General features: G+C 35.5%; 1 long non-coding RNA gene across 1 annotated transcript in view; it reads left to right on the top strand.

The window, feature by feature from the left end:
* Nucleotides 1-19,983, top strand: part of LOC136842914 (uncharacterized) — a 196,133-nt gene that overhangs the window by 45,265 nt on the left and 130,885 nt on the right. The gene's annotated exons all lie outside the window — the stretch shown is intronic.

Raw genomic sequence — 19,983 nt, 5'->3', positions numbered from 1 at the left:
CTCTCTCTCTCTCTCTCTCTCTCTCTCTCTCTCTCTCTCTCTCTCTCTGCGATCCAATCTAGGAGACAGATCCTACCAACAGACTGCTCAAGGACTGTGGACCGAGGCAGAGGGTTGCCGTATCACTTTGGGCTGTTATCGCCGTCCCGTCTCCGCGCAAAAGTCCCCTTTGTAGAATTAGAGGTAGATAATGTCAAAGGGGGGAGAGTGAGAGAGAGAGAGAGAGAGAGAGAGAGAGATAGAGAGAGAGAGAGAGAGAGAGAGAGGGAGAGTAAATGAGGCCAGCCATTATCGCCGACGCAGATGTGTAGGGAGATACACACCGTATCATATTTGGGAGGGCGATGTCTTCCTCTACTGGTTTATGGTTGGAGATACCTTCTGTCTGCTGGTTTCTTGTAGGGAGTGCCTTCTTTCTGCTGGTTTTTAGTGGGAGATGCCTTCTTTCTGCTGGTTTTTAGTAGAGAGTGCCTTCTTTCTGCTGGTTTTTAGTGAAAGATGCCTTCTTTCTGCTGGTTTTTAGTAGGGAGTGCCTTTCTGCTGGTTTTTAGTAAGGAGTGCCTTCTGTCTGCTGGTTTCTTTTAGGGAGTGCCTTCTTTCTGCTGGTTTCTAGTAGGGAGTGCCTTCTTTCTGCTGGTTTCTAGTAGGGAGTGCCTTCTTTCTGCTGGTTTTTAGTGGAAGATGCCTTCTGTCTGCTGGTTTCTTGTAGGGAGATGCCTTCTTTCTGCTGGTTTCTAGGAGGGAGTGCCTTCTTTCTGCTGGTTTTTAGTGGAAGATGCCTTCTTTCTGCTGGTTTCTAGTAGGGAGTGCCTTCTTTCTGCTGGTTTCTAGTAGGGAGTGCCTTCTTTCTGCTGGTTTTAGGAAGATGCCTTCTTTCTGCTGGTTTCTTGTAGGGAGATGCCTTCTTTCTGCTGGTTTCTAGTAGGGAGTGCCTTCTTTCTGCTGGTTTTTAGTGGAAGATGCCTTCTTTCTGCTGGTTTCTAGTAGGGAGTGCCTTCTTTCTGCTGGTTTTTAGTGGAAGATGCCTTCTTTCTGCTGGTTTCTAGTAGGAGTGCCTTCTTTCTGCTGGTTTCTAGTTCTTTCTGCTGGTTTTAGTGGAAGATGCCTTCTTTCTGCTGGTTTCTAGTAGGGAGTGCCTTCTTTCTGCTGGGTTTCTTTCTGCTGGAGAGTGCCTTCTTTCTGCTGGTTTTTTTGCCTTCTTTCTGCTGGTTTCTAGTAGGAGTGCCTTCTTTCTGCTGGTTTCTAGTGGAAAATGCCTTCTTTCTGCTGGTTTCTAGTAGGGAGTGCCTTCTTTCTGCTGGTTTTTAGTGGAAGATGCCTTCTTTCTGCTGGTTTTTAGTAAGGAGTGCCTTCTGTCTGCTGGTTTCTTGTAGGGAGATGCATTCTTTCTGCTGGTTTCTAGTAGGGAGTGCCTTCTTTCTGCTGGTTTTTAGTGGTAGATGCCTTCTTTCTGCTGGTTTCTAGTAGGGAGTGCCTTCTTTCTGCTGGTTTTTAGTGGGAGATGCCTTCTTTCTGCTGGTTTTTAGTGGGAGATGCCTTCTTTCTGCTGGTTTCTAGTAGGGAGATGCCTTCTTTCTGCTGGTTTTTAGTGGGAGATGCCTTCTTTCTGCTGGTTTCTAGTAGGGAGTGCCTTCTTTCTGCTGGTTTCTAGTAAGGAGTGCCTTCTGTCTGCTGGTTTCTTGTAGGGAGTGCCTTCTTTCTGCTGGTTTCTAGTAGGAGATGCCTTCTTTCTGCTGGTTTTTAGTAGGAAGATGCCTTCTTTCTGCTGGTTTCTAGTAGGAGATGCCTTCTTTCTGCTGGTTTTAGTGGAAGATGCCTTCTTTCTGCTGGTTTCTAGTAGGGAGATGCCTTCTTTCTGCTGTTTCTAGTAGGGAGTGCCTTTTAGTGGTTTCTTGAAGATGCCTTCTTTCTGCTGGTTTCTAGTAGGGAGTGCCTTCTTTCTGCTGGTTTCTAGTAGGGAGTGCCTTCTTTCTGCTGGTTTTTAGTGGAAGATGCCTTCTTTCTGCTGGTTTTTAGTAAGGAGTGCCTTCTGTCTGCTGGTTTCTTGTAGGGAGATGCCTTCTTTCTGCTGGTTTCTAGTAGGGAGTGCCTTCTTTCTGCTGGTTTTTAGTGGAAGATGCCTTCTTTCTGCTGGTTTCTAGTAGGGAGTGCCCTCTTTCTGCTGGTTTTTAGTAAGGAGTGCCTTCTTTCTGCTGGTTTTTTAGTACGGAGTGCCTTCTTTCTGCTGGTTTTTAGTGGGAGATGCCTTCTTTCTGCTGGTTTCTAGTAGGGAGTGCCTTCTTTCTGCTGGTTTTTAGTGGTAGATGCCTTCTTTCTGCTGGTTTTTAGTAGGGAGTGCCTTCTTTTTGCTGGGTTCTTGTAGGTGATGCCTTCTTTCTGCTGGTTTTTAGTAGGTGATGTCTTCTTTTTGCTGGTTTCTTGTAGGTGATGCCTTCTTTCTGCTGGTTTTAGTAGGAGATGCCTTCTTTTTGCTGGTTTCTTGTAGGTGATGCCTTCTTTCTGCTGGTTTTTAGTAGGTGATGTCTTCTTTTTTGCTGGTTTCTAGCAGGTGATGCCTTCTGTCTGCTGGTTGGTAGTAGGAGATGCTTTCTTTCTGCTGGTTTCTTGTAGGAAGTGCCTTCTTTCGGCTGGTTTTTAGTAGGAGATACCTTCTGTTCACTGGTTTTTAGTAGGAGATAAATTCTGTTTGCTTGTTTTTAGTAGGAGATATATACCTTCTGTCTGCTGGTTTTCAGTATTAGGTACCTTCTGTCTGCTGGTTTTTTAGTAGGAGGTGTCTTCATTTTTGCTGGTTTTTAGTAGGTGATGCCTTCTGTCTGCTGGTTTTTAGTAGGAGATACCTTCTGTCTGCTGGTTTTTAGTAGGAGATACCTTCTGTCTGCTGGCTTTTAGTAGGAGATACCTTCTGTCTGCTGGTTTTTAGTAGGAGATACCTCCTGTCCACTGGTTTTTAGTAGGAGATACCTTCTGTCTGCTGGTTTTTAGTAGGAGATACCTTCTGTCTGCTGGTTTTTAGTAGGAGATACCTACTGTCCGCTGGTTTTTAGTAGGAGATACCTTCTGTCTGCTGTTTTTAGTAGGAGATACCTTCTGTCCGCTGGTTTTTAGTAGGAGATACCTTCTGTCTGCTGGTGTTTAGTAGGAGATACCTACTGTCCGCTGGTTTTTAGTAGGAGATACCTTCTGTCTGCTGGTTTTTAGTAGGAATACCTTCTGTCTGCTGGTTTTTAGTAGGAGATACCTCCTGTCCGCTGGTTTTTAGTAGGAGATACCTTCTGTCTGCTGGTTTTTAGTAGGAGATACCTTCTGTCTGCTGGTTTTTAGTAGGAGATACCTCATGTCCGCTGGTTTTTAGTAGGAGATACCTTCTGTCTGCTGGTTTTTAGTAGGAGATACCTTCTGTCTGCTGGTTTTTAGTAGGAGATCCCTCTTTCTGCTGGGTTTTAGTACTTTTTCTGCTGATTTCTAGTAGACGACACCTTCTCTCTGCTGGTATCTAGTAGGTGATGCCTTCTCTCAGCTGGTTTCTGGTTTGCGAAGCTCTCAAGCTACCGGTAGTTTTTAGCAGGCGAATCTCTCTTCTGCTGGTTCATAGCAGGCGCTGCCTATCCTTCTGCTGGTTTCTGAAGGACTGCTGCTAGTTGGTACCAGGAAGATATTTATGGTTTCTTCTCAGGCGAATTAGTATTTAAGAACTGAGGGCGGATGGTCCTAATGTGGTCCACAAGTAATGGCTCTGTTGGTAATGCGCGAGCTTTCATCGGGTAATTCTTAGAGAGAGAGAGAGAGAGAGAGAGAGAGAGAGAGAGAGAGAGAGAGAGAGAGAGCTTTAGTTGAAGACATGCATTAGGCATTTTTCTTTTAGAGAGAGAGAGAGAGAGAGAGAGAGAGCCTTAGTTGAAGACATGAGTTAAATATTTTTCTCTGAGAGAGAGAGAGAGAGAGAGAGAGAGAGAGAGAGTTAGTCAAAGACACGAATGATGTATTTTTTCTTAGAGAGAGAGAGAGAGAGAGAGAGAGAGAGAGAGAGAGAGAGAGAGAGAGAGAGAGAGAGAGAGAGACTTAAAAATCAAAGACTGATTTATGCCGTTTAGTATATTGCGCGCTGAAAATCACTGCCAGATACCATATGCAGCCTCTTCAGTTAGGATAAAAAAAAAAAGAAAATAAAATCCTTACAAGATCAAATTTGATCAAAAGGATCCCATATAAATATCCTGAACGAGACATCCTTAGCAGTGGCTCCATCTGTGACGTATATCCTACGTATATCCTACGAAGATCAATGTTTATGAAAGTGCTGTGACGCCAAGGATCCTTTATAAAATTCATTGCCAGCCATTACCCAGAAAAACTATACTGTACAGCCTTTCTCTCCCCTCCCCCCCTCCCCCAGGGGGTTCCTGTCGCAGGTGAAGGATGAGATTCCCTCCCAGAGAGATGTACAAGGGTCCATTGTGACTTCCTAAGCAAAGATGCGTCGAGATACGAGCCATACATACAGAAGCATAGGAAGTACCTCAGATCAGATGGAATAGTAGACCCCAGGGAGGTACGTACCTTTATCACTGCAAGGAGGCCTGCCGCTGGAGTTGATTGCCGACCTACATTTTGTACCTCTGACGTGTATATGTATACACACACACTATCCCCTCGGCCCCTTGGGAATTCCCAGAGAGGAGGAGGACGAGGAGGAGGAGGAGGAGGAGGAGGAGGAGGCTTTGATTAAAACATGCGGGGAGGAAAGGCTGCTACTGCTGTTGATCTATTGATGTCTGAACGTCATACACAGATCTCTGGGCTCTTCAGAGCAGACCTTCTGTGATATGTAAACGCTTATTTCAGGTCTCAACTTAAAATAGGTGTGTTTAACAAAAGTGCCCTATTTAAGATATGTAATTACTCAACTAAAGAGAGAGAGAGAGAGAGAGAGAGAGAGAGAGAGAGAGAGAGAGAGAGAGACGTCCTTCAAGAGAATGATTCCCTATTTCAAATATGTAACTATTCAGCTAAAAGAGAGAGAGAGAGAGAGAGAGAGAGAGAGAGAGAGAGAGAGAGAGAGAGAGAGAGAGAGAGACGTCCTTCAAGGCAATGATTCCCTATTTAAAATATGTAATTATTCAACGAAAGAGAGAGAGAGAGAGAGAGAGAGAGAGAGAGAGAGAGAGAGAGAGAGAGAGAGAGAGAGAGAGACGTCCTTCAAAGAGATGATTACATATTTAAAATATGCAATTATTTAACAAAACAGAGAGAGAGAGAGAGAGTGACTCCTATTTAAAATATATAATTATTTAAGAGAGAGAGAGAGAGAGAGAGAGAGAGAGAGAGAGAGAGAGAGACTCCCTTCAAGGAAATGAATTCTGATAAATTGTTGTGTGCTGAATGCTGCTTTTTCCACAGAGGGTTTCCAAGTAATTTTTCTTCGTTACCGATGCACTTAGGTACAGACCAGACCAACCACACTGTGAAAACTGTCTCTTTTACTAAAAAAGTGGTTTTTATTAGAAGCAGTTTTTTTTTTTTTTTTTGCAGATTGGATAAAAAAGAGATGTTTTCATTGCTTCTTTTTTTTTTTTTACATTAAGCCAAGGACGTTTACCCAGAACTTCTGTGTAGCAATCGATAAGGCTTTTACGTGCGTTTACATAACTATATATGCAAAGGCGAGAGAGAGAGAGAGAGAGAGAGAGAGAGAGAGAGAGAGAGAGAGAGAGAGAGAGAGGCGGGGAAGAATGGCGTCTGACAGTGTTGGATAGCAACTCTTCTTGGTCGTGCAATGGACTAAGTATTAACCTCATTTTCTAACAGGAGAATTTCTCCGTTCATTTTCTATTGTTAGGTTTCAAAGACTTCTGTGAATAGGAATAGTAAATTTAAGTATATTTATATATTTATATATATATATATATATATATATATATATATATATATATATATATATATATATATATATATATACACACACACAATTATCTTATGACTCCTTAACCTAAATCAGCCACAGTTAGCCTAACCCTTCAACCTACGCTTTCCCTTATATCCCGCTACACCAATTTTATTATACCGTAGGACTTGGCTGTGACATCAAAGACTGTTACTTAAATATTTGAGAGGTCCTCTGCCATAAGAGCTGATTAGATCCTTGCTTAACCCGGAGCATATCCTTTCCTGGACTCACCCTTCAAAATCAGGCCTCTGGTCGTGTTGGAATAAGTGCTTTTTTTCAGTGTTCAGAAAAGTAAACTATTGTGCCGGCTTTGTCTGTTCGTCCGCATTTTTTCTGTCCGCCCTCAGATCTTAAAAACCACTGAGGCTAGAGGGCTGCAAATTGGTACGTTGATCATCCACCCTCCAATCATCAAACATACCAAATTGCAGCCTTCTAGCCTCAGTAGTTTTTATTTTATTTAAGATTAAAGTTAGACATTATCATGCGTCTGGCGCCTATAGGCCAGGTCTATTTGTAGTTTTTATTTTATTTAAGGTTAAAGTTAGCCATTATCATGCGTCTGGCAACGATATAGGCCAGGCCTATTTGACAGTGCACTATACTACCAAAACTTAGCGGGAGGTGTCTTGTACACTGCGTCAAAGGTACCATTTCGATCAGATAATCAGTTTGAAAGATATTTAAGAAAAACGATGACTCGCGGTCCCTGAAATGGATAGTAGGTTTAAAAATGTTTTACAGTTACTCCAGAGAGTATTTACTTACTGTACACCCTTGGATGGTCATCGCCTTTTCCCTTCTTGCAAGTCTTGTATCTATGAATGTAGATGTTTTCGCAAATTGAACCAAGTCTTAATGAATGCAAGATTAGATCATTGCTGGTGGAAGGCCCTCTTCATGTTTTCAACCCGACGAAATCGAGAAATCTTTTTAAGGAGAGAATTACTTCGTCATCACTATAAAATTAAACTTATTATTATTATTATTATTATTATTATTATTATTATTATTATTATTATTATTATTATTATTATTCAGAAGGTAAACCTTATTCATACAGAACAGGTCTTGGATTTTTTTTTGTTGGGGGTTCATTGACTTGAAATTCAAGCTTCCGAAGAAAGAAATTACAGAAGATGAAAATATGAAATACAGGGAGAAAAGTTCAGTTATTATTATTATTATTATTATTATTATTATTATTATTATTATTATTATTATTATTATTATTATTATTCAGAAGATATACCCTATTCATATGGAATAGGCCTTGTTGGGGGTGGGGGGGACATTGACTTGAAAGTCAAGCTTTCGAAGAAAGAAATTACCGGAGATGAAAATAGGAAATAGAGAAAGACGAGATCGGTCATTAAAGCATCTTCAGGAAGTGGGAGCATCAAAGGTTGCTCGTTTATTGAATGTTTCGCAAGTGTCAGTAATTGACGCTCGCAGCTTCTGGCGCGAAGCTCTCGTGAGAGAGTTTGATAGGAACCTGATTACCCTTTCGGAACTTGATTACCCTTTTGGGAACCTGATTATGCTTTGCGAACCTGATTACTCTTGAATCTGATTACGCTTGGGGAACTTGATTATCCGTCGGGGACCTGATTATCCTTTTGGAACCTGATTATGCTTTTGCGAACCTGATTACTCTTGAATCTGATTGCGCTTGGGGAACTTGATTATCCTTCGGGGACCTGATTATCCTTTTGGAACCTGATTATGATTTGGGAACCTGATTACTCTTGAATCTGATTACGCTTGGGGAACTTGATTATCCCTCGGGGACCTGATTATGCTTTGGGAACCTGATTACTCTTGAATCTAATTACATTTTGGGAACTTGATTATCCTTCGGGAACCTGATTATCCTTTTGGAACCTGATTATGATTACTTGATTATCCTTCGGGAACCTGATTATCCTTTGGGGACCTGATTATGCCTTGGGAACCTGATTACTGCTGAATCTAATTACATTTTGGGAACTTGATTATCCTTCGGGAACTTGATTATCCTTTTGGAACCTGATTATCCTTTGGGAACTTGATTACTCCTGAATCTAATTACGCTTGGGGAACTTTGATTATTCTTCGGTTACCTGATCATCCTCGGGGAACCTGATTATGCTTGGAGGAACGTGATTATCCTTCGGGAACCCGATTACGCTTGGGAATTTGATTACGCTTTGGAGAACGCGGTCATCTTTCAGGAACCTGATTATGCTTGGAAGAACCTGGCTACCTTCGTGAACCTGATCCTGATTACGGTTTCGGAACCTGATTACGCTTAGGGAAACCTGATTACGCTTGGGGGTCGTGATTACGCTTGGGGAAACCTGTTTACCCTTCAGAAACTTGTCCGCCTCAGAATCAGCTGTGGAAAAATCGATTGTCGCTTTGGAAAATGGACAACTAGTTACAGCATTTAATTTGGACTTTGTAGAGAAATAGATGAAACATGTTAAAGAGGAAATTTCTTCCTAAAGAGGAATAAGAAATTTTGCAACGCAGTGAACGTTACTCGGGGAGAAAAAGCGGGAGGATTGAGTGAGGGAAAGTGCGAGAATGTTAACAAAGGGTAGGTTTGTAGATTGTATTCAAGTTCAGCTTGAAATGCGAGTCATAGTGTTAAGAAAAACTCCATACTTTAATACACACACTAACTCGTCCACTTACACATGCCCATGCACACTCACAAAACACACACACACACACATATATATATATATATATATATATATATATATATATATATATATATATATATATATATATATATACATACATGTGTGTGTTGTGTGTATAGCCACATATATAAGGCTTGTATTTACCATCATCTTCATCCAACAATGTTTTCCATATTATTATTATTATTATTATTATTATTATTATTATTATTATTATTATTATTATTATTATTATTATTATTCAGAAGATGAATAATCATATTCAACAGACCCACGTGACTCCTGTAAATGAGGAGAGGAGAGGGGGAATGAGACTAACGTGGTATAAAAATGACTGCAGCAGTTTCTTGGAAGGGACGATTACCCTAGTCCTTAAAACAGTAGTTAACCCGCCGCCTTTCTTCCCGTTCTTTGTTTACGAGCGAGTTTGGAGTCTGGCCTCGAGACAGGCTGGAGCCTGGCTTAACAGAGAGAGAGAGAGAGAGAGAGAGAGAGAGAGAGAGAGAGAGAGAGAGAGAGAGAGAGAGAGAGAGAGAGCTTCCAAAGAACATTAAGGCGTCCACATGAAAGAAGTAACGGAAGGTAATGGGAAATACAGAAAGAAGAGATCAGTCATCAGAAAAAAAAAACATAAATCGATAAATTTCATAAATAAACGATTAAAAATACAAATAAATCCTTAAAACACACAAGGCGAATGATTCTAGGGCAACAATGCATTGCATCATCGAACTTCCAACTGCTCAACGTCCTCAGGAAAACTTCAAAAATCCATCTTGGTCATTACTCCAAAGAAACTACGAATCCTGCGAATTGAATCTTACCCAGTTATATTTCTTTAAGAGTTCCTACTTAACAGACAAGGTCGAGGGTTCGAGGAATATCTGATATGCCTCGTGGACGGCTTAATGAAGCTGTTTTCACGTCATATACCCGCTCATTACACGGGGGAAGAATTAATCACCTGGGCTTATCTCCGTCAATAATCCGGGAAGCCTCGTCGAGAGAGTGGATTCGGGAACAGAGAACTCCTGAAGTCTCTTTGTACTGGAGCCGAACTGTCAGCATCCCCTCCTAATAATAATAATAATAATAATAATAATAATAATAATAATAATAATAATAATAATAATAATAATAATAATAATAATAATAAAAATAATAATATAATAATAATATTATTATTATTATTATTATTATTATTATTATTATTATTATTATTATTATTATTACTATTATTAGAGAACTAGTAAGTTTCTTTGTACTGAAATCATACTTTCAGCATTCCTCCTCCTCCTCCTCCTCCTCCTCCTCCTAATAATAATAATAATAATAATAATAATAATAATAATAATAATAATAATAATTATTATTATTATTATTATTATTATTATTATTATTATTATTATTATTATTATTATTATTAATTCACAATGTCACGGTCAAATTGGTTCTCACACTTTTTTATTATTATTATTATTATTATTATTATTATTATTATTATTATTATTATTATTATTATTATTATTATTATTATTATTTGTAAAATCAGGAAAAAGACCTTCTTTAATACAGGTTTTGTTAAACAGAATGGCAGTTTCAACAGCATTTATTGTATATGGTAAACGCTCAATTCGTCTTGTCAATTGTTTTTCTTGCACTGGAATGGTTGCAAGCAATTGAACAATATTCATATCCGGATATGAATATTGGTCAATTGCTTGCAACCATTCCAGCGCAAGAAAAACAATTGACAAGACGAATTGAGCGTTTACTATATACAATAAATGCTGTTGAAACTGCTATTTTGTTTAACAAAACCTGTTTTATTATTATTATTATTATTATTATTATTATTATTATTATTATTATTATTATTATTATTATTATTATTATTATTATTATTCAAGAATATATTAGTAGCCTTCGTAAGAGCAAGCTAACACTTGAAGTTGCGTCTTTAAAGCATTTCCAGTGAGTGAATTAGCATATGAAATTCACTGTAACGCTGATATGCAAATTACCAGGTAAGCGTTCTTCTAAATATGTTTTTATGTGTCTTGCTTTTCCTGCAAGTAAAGAGGATTAAGTATGGAGGTGCTTATTTAATATTAAAAACATCCATATTCTAAGCAGGTATCTTCTCTCTCTCTCTCTCTCTCTCTCTCTCTCTCTCTCTCTCTCTCTCTCTCTCTCTCTCTCTGTCACAGTCGAGGACAGAGCATTATAAAATTCTCTCTCCTTCTCCTGAAACTGAATCATTAATGTTACTGTTATTATAATTATTATCATATTTTCTTTGATAATATTTTTTATCGTATTCCCTTTGATAATATACACTATGGACCCCTTGTTTATGGGGGGTTTGGTTGATAATATTTTTTATCGTATTCCCTTTGATAATATACTATGGACCCCTTATTTTTGGGGGTGGGGTTGATAATATTTTTTATCGTATTTCCTTTGATAATATACCATTGGCCCCCCACACTATGGACCCCTTATTTTTGGGAGGTGGGGTTGATAATATTTTTTATCGTATTCCCTTTGATAATATACTATATACCCCTTATTTTTGGGGTGGGGTTTATAATATTTTTTATATATTCCCTTTGATAATATACCATTGGGCCCCTTATATTTGGGGTGGGGTTGATAATATTTTTATCCCTTTGATTATATACTATGTACTCCTTATTTTTGGGGTGGGGTTTATAATATTTTTTATCGTATTCCCTTTGATAATATACTATGTAATTTTTTTTTGGGGGGGGTTATAATATTTGTTTATCGTATTCCCTTTGATAATATACTATTGACCCCTATTTTGGGGGGAGTTGGGGGTTGGGGCCCCCAAAGCGCACTTAATGACACAACATAGCATCCTGATTAAAAGTAATACGATCATTATGAATGCGCCCCTGCTAAAATACGATTCGTGTTCTGGTTGCGTAATGAGTGGAACTCTTTGTCCGAATTGTTGCAGCTGGCGTTCATTTTTAATTATTTATTTTTTGTGTGTGTGAGTAAAACAGAATTATAATGACTTCATCAGTCATTATAACCGGATAAACTTCGGGGTCGTGTATGTGGCTGTTCGATCGATGGAAAGGTTTTGTTAAAATTTATATTTTCCCTTTGTGGGAAGTTTCTTCAAAGCTAGAAAATTTTGATAGGTTTTAAACTCGTACTGATTGTCAGTGTGACATTATACTTTATGGTGACGCCAGTTTTATAATTTAGCTTTCTTTCCTGTTAAATTTAAACCTACAATGATTGTCAATATGACATTATACTTCTAGATTTTAAACTCTTACTGATTGTCAGTTTGACATTATACTTTATAATAATGCCAGTGTATAAATTAGCTTTGTTTCTTTTTAAATTTAAACCTACAATGATTGTCAATATGACATTATACTTTATGATAATGCCAGTTTCTAACTTAGTTGTCATTCCTTTTAAATTTAAAACTACAATGATTGACGATATGACATTATACTTTATGGCTGCTCCTACTTCTTAACCTTTAATTTCCTTCAGTCTTGCTGTTCAACCTCTCTAACTATAAATTCTTGGTGCAATTGTTGGATTTTCTCCCAGTTCCATCTTTCGTTCTTTGGACTCCTTCTCCTGTATTTTCCGGATCTCTTTATCTTGCTGTTCAACCACTCTAACTCCCTCTTTCCACCGTCTCAAGCGCTTCATGGTGCTCTATTAAGTGACGAGGAAATAGATGCTTTCCATGAAGTCAATGAGACAATATAGGAATTTCACAATAAAAAAAATAAACAAAAAAAAACTAAAACAAACAAAAAAAAACTTTACAAACGAGAAGATTAGGTATCAGTCCTTTCATGTGAAAAGAAAAAAATAATAATGAAGCTACTGAAACGTGACAGCTTTTTTTTTTTTTGTCTTCTCACAAACCCCCCCAAAAAACTAAACAAAAATATTTGTGGACAAAAGACAAAAGAGTCGGGTCTTTTTCCCCCTCCTCAAGGAACACAAAAGCGGTGACAGAGTTCTGACGCCTCTTTAATTAATAATGAATGGGAGATGATGATGATGATGATGAAGGGATGCGAAAGAGAATGAATGAGTGGGGGAAGGAGGAAGGAAGGAAGGACATGGCGGTGGAGAGAGAGAGAGAGAGAGAGAGAGAGAGAGAGAGAGATTCTTCTCTATTGTCTTTCCTCTTGTTATTGTGAGGTTGTGGTGTCCACGGGGTTGGGGGGCAGTTTGTAAGGGGTTGGGGGATTTTTGGGGAGGGGTGGGCAGGGGATGTTGGGGGAAGGGAGGGGGGGCGGGAGGTTTGGTTGTTGGCAATGAAGAGGAACAATGGAGTTGGAGAGGACTTTGATCAAAAGCGAAATATTTGCTCGAATTAGGCTCTCTCTCTCTCTCTCTCTCTCTCTCTCTCTCTCTCTCTCTCTCTCTCTCTCTCTCTCTCTCTCTCTCTCTCTTTGTTGTTGGCAAGTGAGTGTTCATATATGCATACGTATATACATAAATACATACGTACACAAACTTTAGGTTATATGTATATATGTATTTGTATATATATATATATACAGTATATATATATATACACATTTATATATCTAGATATATACACTTAGTGTTTGCATATTTATGTATGTATGCATTTACATGCACACTAACTTTCCTACAACGAAAAGGGAGAGAGAGAGAGAGAGAGAGAGAGAGAGAGAGAGAGAGAGAGAGAGAGAGAGAGAGAGAGAGAACCATCACATATATATATATATATTTATACTCCTCGTGCTATAAAACTCATTTCTACAAAAAAAAAAAAAATTCAATTTCAGATCGAGAGGAATCCTCACTTCGGGAAAACCGTCACTTGATAATAATTCGGTGGGATTGAATCGGGGCCAAAGCTCCCTCTTTCGACGGCCTTTATTTTCACACTGAATCAGGATCAACTTATCTGGCGAAATCAGGACCTTTCTCCCTCCTCTTCCTCCTCCTCCTCCTCCTCCTCCCCCTCCCCCTCCTCCTTCTTCTTCGTAGGCGGGTGGGTGCGATACGACAGCCTCGGTCCGCGAAATGCGAGATATGATTTTTTTTTTAGTGATGGCCTTGCTCCGTCGAGTCGTGTTGATTGTTTTGATACGTGTTTGGTACTCGTGCTGCTTTCGAAATCTCTCTCTCTCTCTCTCTCTCTCTCTCTCTCTCTCTCTCTCTCTCTCTCTCTCTCTCTCAGATCTAGACACAATTTGATTGCAAAACGACCGAAAGTGACGAAGTATCTCTCTCTCTCTCTCTCTCTCTCTCTCTCTCTCTCTCTCTCTCTCTCTCTCTCTCTCTCTCTCTCAGGTCTAGACTCACAGGTTGATTTTATTGGATGCCAAACTAGAATGACTAATTCTCTCTCTCTCTCTCTCTCTCTCTCTCTCTCTCTCTCTCTCTCTCTCTCTCTCTCTCTCTCTCGCACAGAGATCTGAACTCACAGGATAATTTCATTGAAAGCCAAGCTAGAAGGAATAATTTCTCTCTCTCTCTCTCTCTCTCTCTCTCTCTCTCTCTCTCTCTCTCTCTCTCTCTCTCTCTCTCTCTCTCTCTCTCTCTCTCTCTCTCTCAGGATAATTGCCTTACCAGCCATCAAACGAAGTCCCACCACTGGCTCGTACCATGCAACAAATTTGATAACTCAATTCCGATACATTTGTTGAAATCGAGTAGTACTCTCTCTCTCTCTCTCTCTCTCTCTCTCTCTCTCTCTCTCTCTCTCTCTCTCTCTCTCTCTCTCTCTGATGCAGTTCACATAGACATAAATTCATAAATTTGCCTATTCTGTAAAAATAAATTGGATGAATTCAGGGTTAGTTTGCAAATAAAACAAATGTTATCTATCAGTTTGCAATACCTTTCATTTGCCGTGATCTCTCTCTCTCTCTCTCTCTCTCTCTCTCTCTCTCTCTCTCTCTCTCTCTCTCTCTCTCTCTGACGCAGTTCACATAAACATACATTTGCATATTCTCTGGAAAATAAATTGAGTGAATTCAAGCTTAGTTTTGCCAAATGGAAAATGGTCAGCTGTCGCAAATGTGACCAGATATACTTTTGACATGGGCTTGTTAGAACTCTGTCTCTGATACAATTCGCACACAAACATTTGCATCTGATACAATTCACAAACGTGAATTTGCATATTCCCTGAAAATAAATTGTTTGAATTTAGGCTTAGTTTCTGTGAAGAAATTGTGCATCAGTTTGCATTGATGTTCTGTTGTAATTGTTGAATAGATATACAAAAATTCTTGTAATACTTGCGGCTGTTATTATTGCATAGGTCTTTTTGAATAAATATGCCTATTGCACAGGTCTTTTTGAATAGATATACATATTGCATAGGTCCTTCTGAATAGTTATACATACTGCATAGGCCTTTTTGAATAGATATAAATATTACATTGATCTTTTTGAATAGATATGCATATTGCATAGGTCTTTTTGAACAGATATACATATTTCTTACGCCTTTTTGAATAGATATACATATTGCATAGTTCTTTTTGAATAGATATACATATTTCATAGGCCTTTTTGAATAGATATATATGTTGCATAGTCCTTTTTGAATAGATATACATATTGCATTGGTCTTTTTGAATAGATATACATATTGCACAGGCCTTTTTGAACAGATATACATATTTCTTAGGCCTTTTTGAATAGATATACATACTGCATAGGTCTTTTTGAATAGATATACATATTTCGTAGGCCTTTCTGAATAGATATACATATTGCATAGGCCTTTTTGAATAGATATACATATTGCATTGGTCTTTTTGAATAGATATACATATTGCATAGGCCTTTTTGAATAGATATACATATTTCTTAGGCCTTTTTGAATAGATATACATATTGCGTAGTTCTTTTTGAATAGATATACATATTTCATAGGGCTTTTTGAATATATATTCATATTGCACAGGCCTTTTTGAACAGATATACATATTTCTTACGCCTTTTTGAATAGATATATATATTGCATAGTTCTTTTTGAATAGATATACATATTTCATAGGCCTTTTTGAATAGATATACATGTTGCATAGTCCTTTTTGAATAGATATACATATTGCATTGGTCTTTTTGAATAGATATACGTATTGCACAGGCCATTTTGAACAGATATACATATTTCTTAGGCCTTTTTGAATAGATATACATACTGCATAGGCCTTTTTGAATAGATATACATATTTCATAGGCCTTTTTGAATAGATATACATATTGCATAGGCCTTTTTGAATAGATATACATATTGCATTGGTCTTTTTGAATAGATATACATATTGCATAGGCCTTTTTGAATAGATATACATATTTCTTAGGCTTTTTGAATAGATATACATATTGCATAGTTCTTTTTGAATAGATATACATATTTCATAGGCCTTTTTGAATAGATAGACATATTGCATTGGCCTTTTTGAATAGATATACATACTGCATTGGTCTTTTTGAATAGATATACATATTGCATAGGCCTTTTTGAATAGATATACATATTTCTTAGGCCTTTTTGAATAGATATACATATTGCATGGGCATTTTTTAATAGAGTTACATATTGCATAGATCTTTTTGAATAGATATACATATTGCATAGGCCTTTTTGAATAGATATACATATTGCATAGGCCTTTTTGAATAGATATACATATTGCATAGGTCTTTTTGAATAGACATACAAATATACTTTTACTACTTGTGGCTGTTATTATTGCATATGTATTTTATTTATGGCCAAAATATTTGCATATTTTCTAAAACAATAAATTGGCTCAATTCAGGCTTAGTTTCCAAGTGAAAAAAAAATTATGCATCAGTTTGCAACAATATTCAGTTGTCGTAGTCGTGAACAAATATTTGAATATAATTTTACTTCTGCTTGTTATTTTTGCGCAAATAAACAAATATACATTGAATTGTGGCTAATATTATGCATAGGTGCAGTATTTAGGGTCAATAGACTTATTTATACTTTTATTTTTAATTTTTTTTATATTATAGGTATGATGGTATTCATCTTACTTTATATAAAAACCAGAGTCTATTTTTATAATAATTTTTATGTTAATAATAATAATAATAATAATAATAATAATAATAATAATAATAATAATAATAATAATAATAATAATAATAAAGTGAACATCAGTTTAACCATGACATTGTAAATTTATAATAATAATAATAATAATAATAATAATAATAATAATAATAATAATAATAATAATAATAAAATGAACATCAGTTTAAAAAAAATTTATAATAATAATAATAATGACATTGTAAATTTATAATAATAATAATAATAATAATAATAATAATAATAATAAATAATAACTCCCAATCAAATAAAAACAGATAATAATCAATTCGCCTATAAAAAAGACATGAATCAGAAGAAAAACAGAAGAAAAACGGTTCTGTTTTCTCCCCTTCCACGAGAGACGCTTCAAAATCCAACTGCATTTGCCGAAATTGAGTGTAGTGGCCCGCCCGGCCAGTTTATAGATCGGCAAATATGAAGAGTTGTTTACGATCTCGATCTGATGCGCTAGGCTGAATGACACGGTTCAGTGAATTTCTTTTTTTCTTTTTATTTTCTTTTTTTTTGGGGCCAACTGCATTTGCCTTGAAATTGAGTAACCTCTTTGGTTGTGGGTTTCCCTGGGTTTGTTATTATTATTATTATTATTATTATTATTATTATTATTATTATTATTATTATTATTATTATTATTATTATTTTCTGTAACTTCTTTCTAATGAACACCATATTCTTTGGAAGGTTGAGTTTCAAGTCAGTGGCTCAAGTGGGTTTGTTTCTTATGAATAGGATTCATCATCATCATCTTATTATTTATTATTATTATTATTATTATTATTATTATTATTATTATTATTATTATTATTATTATTATTACTTTCTGTAACTTCTTTCTAATGAACACCATATTCTTTGGAAGGCTGAGTTTCAAGTCAGTGGCTCAAGTGGGTTTGTTTCTTATGAATAGGATTCATCATCTTATTATTATTATTATTATTATTATTATTATTATTATTATTATTATTATTATTATTATTATTATTATTACTTTCTGTAACTTCTTTCTAATGAACACCATATTCTTTGGAAGGTTGAGTTTCAAGTCAGTGGCTCAAGTGGGTTTGTTTTTATGAATAGGATTCATCATCTTATTATTATTATTATTATTATTATTATTATTATTATTATTATTATTATTATTATTATTATATTATTATTATTATTATTATTATTATTATTATTATTATTATTATTATTATTATTATTATTATTATTATTCTGTAACTTCTTTCTAATGAACACCATATTCTTTGGAAGGTTGAGTTTCAAGTCAGTGGCTCAAGTGGTTTGTTTCTTATGAATAGGATTCATCATCTTATTATTATTATTATTATTATTATTATTATTATTATTATTATTATTATTATTATTATTATTATTATTATTATTACTTTCTGTAACTTCTTTCTAATGAACACCATATTCTTTGGAAGGTTGAGTTTCAAGTCAGTGGCTCAAGTGGGTTTGTTTCTTATGAATAGGATTCATCATCTTATTATTATTATTATTATTATTATTATTATTATTATTATTATTATTTTACCTTCTGTAACTTCTTTCTAATGAACACCATATTCTTTGGAAGGTTGAGTTTCAAGTCAGTGGCTCAAGTGGGTTTTTTCTTGTGAATGGATTCATCATCTTATTATTATTATTATTATTATTATTATTATTATTATTATTATTATTATTATTATTATTATTACTTCTGTAACGTCTTTCTAATGAACACCATATTCTTTGGAAGGTTGAATTTCAAGTCAGGGCTTCTGGCAACGATATAGGATAGGCCACCACCGGGCCGTGGTTAAAGTTTCACAGGCCGCGGCTCGCACAGCATTATACCGAGGCCACCGAAAGACAGATCTATTTTCGGTGGCCTTGATTATACGTTGGTTAATATCTCTTTGATGTTTCCTCTAATATTTTAGAAAAAAATTGGCTCTGTTTACTGAAAATGTTAACTGGAAATACCGTACCAATAATAAGTAAGAATCAAGATAAACCTGAAATATACTGAAAAAATGAACTCGAATAGAAGGGAATTTGAACATAAATCTACGGCCATTTCACGCCATGTTTCACTATCACAAAAATCTTCAGCCAGAAAAACCTGACGAAGTATGATGCATTTTAAATAATTATTAGTTGACAGTATTTACGTATTTTAAATACAGTATTGTACAATATTTACGTATTTTTAAATACAGTATTTTACATTATTTGCGTATTTTAAATACAGTATTTGCGTATTTTAAATACAGTACCATACAGGTGTTGCATATTGTAAATATAGTATTCTACCCTATTTACGTATTTTTAAATACAGTATTTTACAGTATTTACATATTTTTAAATACAGTATTTTACAATATTTACACATTTTAAATACAGTATTTTACAGTATTTCTTTATTTTAAATACAGTATTTTACAGCCTCTCCGTATTTTAAATACAGTATTTTACGGTACTTGCGTCTTTTAAATACAATACTTTACAGTATTTGCGTCTTTTAAATGCTGCATTTACGTATTTTAAATACAGCAGTTGCGTATTTTGAATACAGCATTCTACCCTGCTTACTAATTATTAAATACAGTATTTTACAGTATTTGCGTATTTTACATACAGTATTTTACAGTATTTACGTATTTTAAATACAGTATTCTACCCTATTTACGTATTTTAAATACAGGATTTGACAGTATTTTCGTATTTTAAATACAGTAACTATATTTAAGTATTTTGAATAAAGTATTTTACATTATTTAAGTATTTTAAATACAGTATTTTACTTTATTTCTGTATTTTAAATATAGTATTTTACAGCATTTCCGTATTTTAAATACAGTATTTTACAGTATTTAAGTATTTTTAAATACAGTTTTTTACAGTTTTTATGGATTTTAAATACAGTATTTTACACTATTTGTGGATTTTAAATGAAGTATTTTACAGTATTTGCGTATACTAGATACAATATTTTACAGTATTTACGTATTTTAAGTACAGTATTTTACAGTATTTGCATATTTTAAATACAGCATTTTAAGTATCTGCGTCTTTTAAACCAATATATTAGAGTACTTACGTATTTTAAATACAGTATTTGCGTATTTTTAAATACAGTATTATACAGTATTTACAGTACATATTTTAAATACAGTATTTACGTATTTTGAATACAAGAT

The sequence above is a fragment of the Macrobrachium rosenbergii genome, chromosome 10 (assembly GCF_040412425.1).
Source record: "Macrobrachium rosenbergii isolate ZJJX-2024 chromosome 10, ASM4041242v1, whole genome shotgun sequence".
NCBI lineage: Eukaryota > Metazoa > Arthropoda > Malacostraca > Decapoda > Palaemonidae > Macrobrachium > Macrobrachium rosenbergii.
Note: the sequence above shows the minus strand (reverse complement) of the source record. Positions and strands in the feature narration are given on the sequence as shown.